This window comes from Dipodomys ordii, unplaced genomic scaffold, assembly GCF_000151885.1.
Source record: "Dipodomys ordii isolate 6190 unplaced genomic scaffold, Dord_2.0 Scaffold135, whole genome shotgun sequence".
Classification (NCBI taxonomy): domain Eukaryota; kingdom Metazoa; phylum Chordata; class Mammalia; order Rodentia; family Heteromyidae; genus Dipodomys; species Dipodomys ordii.
The window spans coordinates 1,767,887-1,775,081 of record NW_012267351.1 but is presented as its reverse complement, the minus strand read 5'-3'; the positions used below and the strand labels follow the sequence as shown (position 1 = coordinate 1,775,081).

Sequence of the window (7,195 nt, the reverse complement as noted above, 5' to 3'; positions counted from 1 at the left end):
ACCTTTTCAGCTGTAGAAGTAGAAGACAGTTTGGCGCCTTTGATGAAGAACATGAGTTAAAACGTTACATCCTGACAATCCCTAAATATTCAAACGCATGTTCCTTATTTCCTATTTTGCTATTCAGTTCCATTCTGTCTGATGCTTTTGATCTTATCTCTACTCTTCTTTAGACTGGAAAAGACTGGATCAAGAATGATGTCATTTTTGTTAAACTATAACCTTATTTTGGTATATTTAAGACTTTTTTCCAGGTCCCTCAATCCAATGTATCTGATCTTTCTGTGTCTGAAAGTGTGGGTGATGGGCTTCCTCCTTGCATGGAGATGAGGAGCTAACCCAGGAATGCAGGAGCCGTTTTGAAAATTCAAAGTGTAGCACGGAACATGTTTTGTTCCCTGTTGTTCTCTTGTATTCTTTATTCTAGTCCATAGAGTGTTTTGAGATCAAGACCCAGGACTAAGTAGACAGAGGCCACAAGTTTATCTGTGGTTCTCATCTGTCATTTTCCAATCCTGGGTCCCTGCTCATGACCAGAAGGCAACTCATTCTTCTTTTCAGTGAAGTCCACTAAACCCGAAGGTCATCGTTAATGGAGGATGGAATCATCGAGCCATTTAGATTCCATCTTTGATGATCTTGTGGAAAAGATGAGAGACAATGTGAGTGATACAATGAAGTGTTACTTGGCATGTGGATTAGCCAGTGGGCAAAGCTATTTTTGAATGGCCTCTGTGGTAGAATGTGGTAGCTTAGAGTTCATACCAAGTGACTACTCATGAACAATATCACTGATATTGTTATTCTAGAATATTTACCGGGAATATTCTGGAATGTTTACCTCTGTGAGCCTCAGCTTACTTACTGTGGAACAAGAAAAATAACACTTCACAGGATCTTAATTGAGGTTGAATAACGTAATATATTCTGTAGGTTTACAATAATGGGTTCCATCACAGCCTCTCCTTAATGCACTCAATCACGGTTTACCCAGCCTACCATAATAGTATAAGCCAATATCCTGTCCTAGCCCACAATTTCTTAGGGTGATCTTCAAGGATCTTGTGTCACATGCTTAGTGATAACCCACCAACATTTTCTATCATAAGACCGGAAAACAATAGCTGGAGTCTGTAGTCTGCTTATTTAACAGCCAAAGGCTACATTAGCAAATTATTTAACTCTGACTCTACATTGAGAATATGGCCTCTTGCTATTGACCTTCTTGTTGTCTACTGCTCCAAGAATTCCTCCTTGATGTATCTTCAGCATCTCTGACCATGCTTCTCTTCTTTGTCTCTAGGTCTTGATATATCCTACTTTGTGTATTATTGCCTTGGCATTACAGGATTTGAGTTTGGGCTGGGACTTCAAATTCATAGTAAGCCAGCCTTCCGACTTAGTGAGAAAAGTAATGAGTTCCTTAAATCTGTGTGGTTGGTGAGTGAGAGGATGTTTCTGTGACATTCTGTGTAGGCATGAATGGTGGGAGGAGTGGTGGAGAGACTTGAATATTGATAAAATACCTTCTTGCATGAGGTGAACATTTCAGCATTCAAACCAGGCACCAAATACAATGAACCCAGGACTAATGATTTCATGGACTACCTCTTGCTGTCTGGATTTTTAACTGCCCATCAGCCTGCACTCAACGCTGAGTTGCACAAAAGGTATACCCGCACTGCCTCCTTCATTTCTGCTGGAATCAGAACTCATATTCGGTGTACACTATGTGAAAATTCATGGAATGGGGAAAGTAGGGAGAAAAAATGGAAGGGAAGACATTGCGCAAGATGCATTGTACTCATCACCTGACTTCTGTGATTGAAACTCCTTCGTGGTGTGAGATTCAGTTGAGGCTGCTGGCATCTACCACTGACCAAGGAAGACTCTTACCATTTGTTCCTGACGTCATCTGTGGAATAGAAGTTAGAGGTGATAGCTGTAGTCCAGAGGTACTTGTAATAAGTTATAGATCCATCCATTCATCAGGGGAGCTGCTGAGCCCGAGAACCCAGGAGAACGGAGCCTCCTCCTCACTGAGCTCACTGGCTTACCCTCACCAAGACAGGAAAGGAGCTACCGGACCATCAAAACCATCTCCTGACCCTAAGGCCGAGCACACCAATTCTGCCCTCAGGGCATTGCCAAGGCCTCTTTAAAACCAGGGAGGGAAGACTTGTTTACCAAGCCTGGCCCTGGAGATCTCTAGCCCCAGTGTGGCAATTAAAATCAACTGAGAGCTTCCCACGATCCACCATGAAATCCTCAGTCTCCTCCCTTCCATGGCTCAAACCAAGGCAAACATACCTTCTTTCATTGTTTCGTAGAACTGTGCAGTTCTGAGATTTCCCCCGCTTCTCCACTTTTTCCCCAATCCTACTAATCCTTCATTCTTCCAACCAAATGCCTCATCTCACCTGAAGCCAATCCTGTTCACCACACCTGAACACTTTTCATCACTGGCCTCTTCATATATTTTTTGTTTTGTTTCTGTTTTTGTTTTTTTTTATTTTTAATAAGTTTTTATATTGTGAAAATACCATACAGAGGGGTTACAATGACATGAGCAAGATAATGAGTACATTTCTTATCAAGAATTGTTGCCTCCTCCTTTGTTTCCCCCCTACCATCCCTGCCCTCCCATCTCCACAGCTACACTCCCCACCCCCTCCCCCCCACCCCACCCCTATCCCGCCAAAGTTGTAAAGTTTGTTTTTCGACATAGCATCTTGTACATCTCATTGTATATTTGTTATGCAGTCTCTTAAATATTTACTTCCTTGACAAAAAAATGGTGGATGTCTTCTAATTCACTCCCACCCAACATTATACCAAATGAATGTTAAGCAATGATCACTGTTCTAACACAATGGGAAATAAAACAGTCAAAAATTATCCCTATCATGGAGAAAATAGCTCTGCTGTTACTGTATTTAATGCCTTGAAGAAGATTTTTCTTGAGATGATTGAGCCTCAGTACCCCCAGTAATATGGTGTAACGTGACCATTCCTGTCACTGCTTATAGATTAATGACATGATGTATGTGAAGTGTTGGGTGGTAGACATTAACTCAGTGGTATCAATATCACTCTTAATACACTGTGTTTATTCCATACCTTTTCTTGACCTGAAAACAAATGCAGAAGACGCATTCTCTGGCTCCAAAGAATTCCTTATTTTAACATGAGACAGACTTCACTTGAAATAATTGCTTGGATCTGATTCTGGTGGTTCTCTTCCATTTTCCTGTCTCATCTTCTATCCTCATGCTCTTACTTTTTGTCTTTATTATCACAGATTTACAACAACTGAGTAATTTATAGTCCAAGTCTCCACACTGCTTTTTCCTTATTGAGAATTCTCTTTACTCTTTTGAGCTCTTTGTTTGCTCAGAATAGTAGGAACTAATAAAGTTCTATCACAGATCTTTGATTGGATTTTTTTCTTTTAGAGTTATATTGGTGCACAATTAGAATTTGTTTAGGGAAAATAGGATTTCTTACAAAATAGAATCGTCCAAAGACCTTACACACACACACACACACACACACACACACACACACACACACACACATCTTTGGTTGTTTCATATATATCTTTGGTTGTTTCCTCATGTACTTCAAACTGTTTTGTCATTTTCTCCATGGAGATCATGTTAATTTTTAAAAAATAAAGTGTGTGCTTGTATATGTCTGTGTGCTGATACTGGGGCTTGAACTCAAAGTCTGGGCATTGTCCCTGAGCTTTTAGTGTTCAACCATTTGAGCTCCACTTCCTGCTTTTTGGTGGCAACTTGGACATAGAATCTTACAGACTCTTATCAACCTTGGCTGGCTTTGAACTCCCATCCTCAGATCTTGGCCTCCTGTGTAGTTGGGATTACAGGCATTGGACACCAGTGCCCAGCTATACTGTACTTTGGGGCACAAAACAATCATTTAATTGCCTGGAATGATACGATAATAATGGAGGTGTGTTATTAACACCAAAACATCCACATAAGAAAATAAAGCACAGAAACAAACTTTTACATATGTAGTCAAAAGGTAAATATTTATGAGACATTTATTGCTTCTTTTTATTTCCTTTAACTTTCTTAAGTAAGGATTTTCTCTATAAAAATTTCCATTCAATCATTCAAAACATATAGATTCCTTTTCATTTAATATTTCTTCTTCTTGGTCTAATGGTTGTGTATTTATTTCTTCTCCGTGATGGAGACCAAGATTAGCTGATAAGATGCTACTGTTTCTGTGTAGTCCATGCTGAAAATAAAAATGACCTCACTTTTTTTTGGGGGGGGGAGGTCTGGTCATAGGGTCTGAACTCTGGGCCTGGGCGCTGTCCCTCAGCTCTTCAGCTCAAGGCTAGCACTCTACCACTTGAGCCATTGCACCACTTCCAGCTTTTTTCTTTCTTCTTTCTTTTTTTTTTTTTTTTTTGCTTATGTGGTGCTGAGGAATCAAACCCAGGGCCTCATGCATGCAAGGCAAGCGCTCTACCACTGAGCCACCTTCCCAGCCCTTCACATTTTTTTCAAGTGAATAAGTGGCAACTTATATCCTCCATGGAAAAACTCTCTTCTTGATCGTCCCATTTGCTCTAAGTAGCATAGAAGATATCTGAGATATCTTTGAAATAGGTCTGGAGCTACGAAGGAAATAGGACAAAGTCAGAGTAAATTAGAAAAGTAGGAAGTTGTGTCCTCTGCCATAGGTCCACCCACAGAGCCGGCTGCATGGGACGTATCCGCCTGTATCCCAATGTATGGCCATTGGGATCTCACTTGAACAAAAAGTGTTACCACTCAGCATTGATCTTTCATTCACTCTCAGACTTGCCAAGAGTGCACCCTCTCCACCAGAGCCCAACACATGCTCTCCCAGCCTCGTTCCCTTGGAAAGCTGTGATACAAATCAACCCTTACTCCCTCCTGCACAATGATCCTAGAAAGTGAACATCTCAAGATATCCCCCATGCCCAAACCCAAAACATGGGAGACACTAAAACCATGAGGCCATCTGAGCGTTATTTCCTAGAGATCAAATAGTCTCCATGGAAAAATATGTGCTTTATAAACTGAGAGCTAGCACAGAAAGAATACTATAACAATCTGTTGCCTCTTATCCTGAGTCTCTACCTCTCCTTAAAACCTTCCACAGAGCCCCCTTCACATCCTTGTTCCTCAGGGTATAAATCAAAGGATTAAGCATGGGGGTGATGATAGCATAGAAAAGAGCAACAAACTTCCCCTTGCTCTCGGAATAACTGCCCTTGGGTTGGAGGTAGGTGTAGATGGCCGAGCCATAAAACAGAGAAACCACCACAAGGTGAGACCCACAAGTTCCAAAAGCCTTTCTGCGTCCAGCCACCGTCTTGATCTTCAGCACGGCCCTGCCAATGCGTGCATAGGAGCCCAGAATGAGAGCTGCGGGACAGACCAAGATCACAGCCCGGGCCACAAACATCTTGGTCTCTGTTCCTTCTGTGTCCTCACAAGCCAGCTTTAGGAAGACAGGTATCTCACAGAAGAAGTGGTTCAGTTGATGGCCACAAAGAGGCATGGCCATCATGAGGCTGGTCTGAATCACAGAGTTCGGGAAGCCTCCCACCCATGAAGCAATAGCCAGGACATGGCAGAGAAGGGGGTTGCATGATGGTCATGTAATGTAGCAGACGACACACGGCAGCGTAGCGGTCAAAGGCCATCATCACCAAGAGCATGCTCTCAGTGGAACCCAGGGCAAGAAAAATGAAGAGCTGGGCCACACAGCCACCGTAGCCGATGGTCTGGTCATGTCTCTGCAAGTTGATGAGAAGCTGGGGCACAGTGCTGGTGGTGTAGCAGAGATCCAGGAAGGAGAGGTGGGAGAGGAAGAAGTACATGGGCATGCGCAGCCAAAGGTCCAGACGTGATAGAACTATGACGGTGGTGTTGCCCAACAGAGTCAAGGAGTAGAAAATCACAATGTAGATAAAAAGAACGAATTCCAGTTGAGGCCAATCGGAGAAGCCCACCAAAACAAAGCCATCTCCAAAAGTGCTGTTGAACCTTCCCATAGCTTTTCACCTGTACAGATAGCACGGCACAATTTTATGCCATCTATAAAGAACAGGATTTAAAAAAAAAAATCATTCTAGGAATCACGCAGACTTCTGGCAGGCACAGTATTGGGCATTGAGTTCTCAAGGGAGAAGCTCTAGCTCCCTAGTAATGTCTCTAGCAGTTTTTGTTTCTGTTAATTATTGAGATAGGCCTCACCTTTGGCTCTAGCTAGCCTGGATCACATCCCCGCATTTATGTTCCCTGATGTAGCTGAGTCGAGAGGAAGGAGCAAGTACATTCATTTACTCATTGTGGGGCTGGCTCTCAAAAACATTTTTTACCCTGACTTGAAATGCAATCCTACAACTAACTCTTCCTCTCTTCAGAGTACCTAGGATTGTAGCTTAGGCACTTAAATTGTATTTGAATAATCACTTCTTTTCTGTCCAGTCTTCTATTTTTCTCTTTTATTCCTTAACTGGAAACCTCTGGTTTAAGATTGAGGTCACTTTTGTATTCGACCCTGAAAGGTCTAAAAGCTGCATGTCTGGAACTTTATCTAGAACCCTCAATCCTGAGGATCTGATACTTCAGTGATGAAAATGAATGTCATGTATTTCTTCCCTTAGCATTGAGAGGAGGATCAAACCCAGTAATGCAGGAACTACTTTTTAAGAACTAAGATGCATAAATTTGGTATTAGTGTTCTTTGATGTTGCCTTCTTACTTTTCTTCTTGGTCAACTGGAGAATTTATTGCGTTGTGGAATCCAGGCTACAGCAGGCCAAGGTCACAAGCTAGATGTCTGGTTGTTTGTCCACTTCCTTCTGCTTGGGGCATGTGGTGAGGGCATCCGTCCCAGAAGCCTCATTCACATCAGTTGCCATCTACCAAAAGGACTGAGAAGAGTACAGCTATATTACTCTGGAGAGGAAATCAGCAACAAATACACTCCTGACAATGTCTTAGGAGATTTCCCATTCCCCTACTTCTTCAATGACAAATCCCATGATTTGTCTCTCCTTTCTAGAGCCCTCATTGTAGTTTCTTTCTTGCTCTTGTTGGCTCATTAAAATTCTCTTTACTTGGGTTCTGAACCCCTCAGCTGTTGAAAAAGGATTACCTGGACACTGGTGGCTCATCGC

At 42.2% G+C, this 7,195-nt stretch overlaps 1 pseudogene; it reads right to left on the bottom strand.

Moving 5' to 3' along the window:
• Positions 1-5,127: 5,127 nt before the first annotated feature.
• On the bottom strand, positions 5,128-6,064 carry LOC105996751 (annotated as a pseudogene).
• Positions 6,065-7,195: the final 1,131 nt, after the last annotated feature.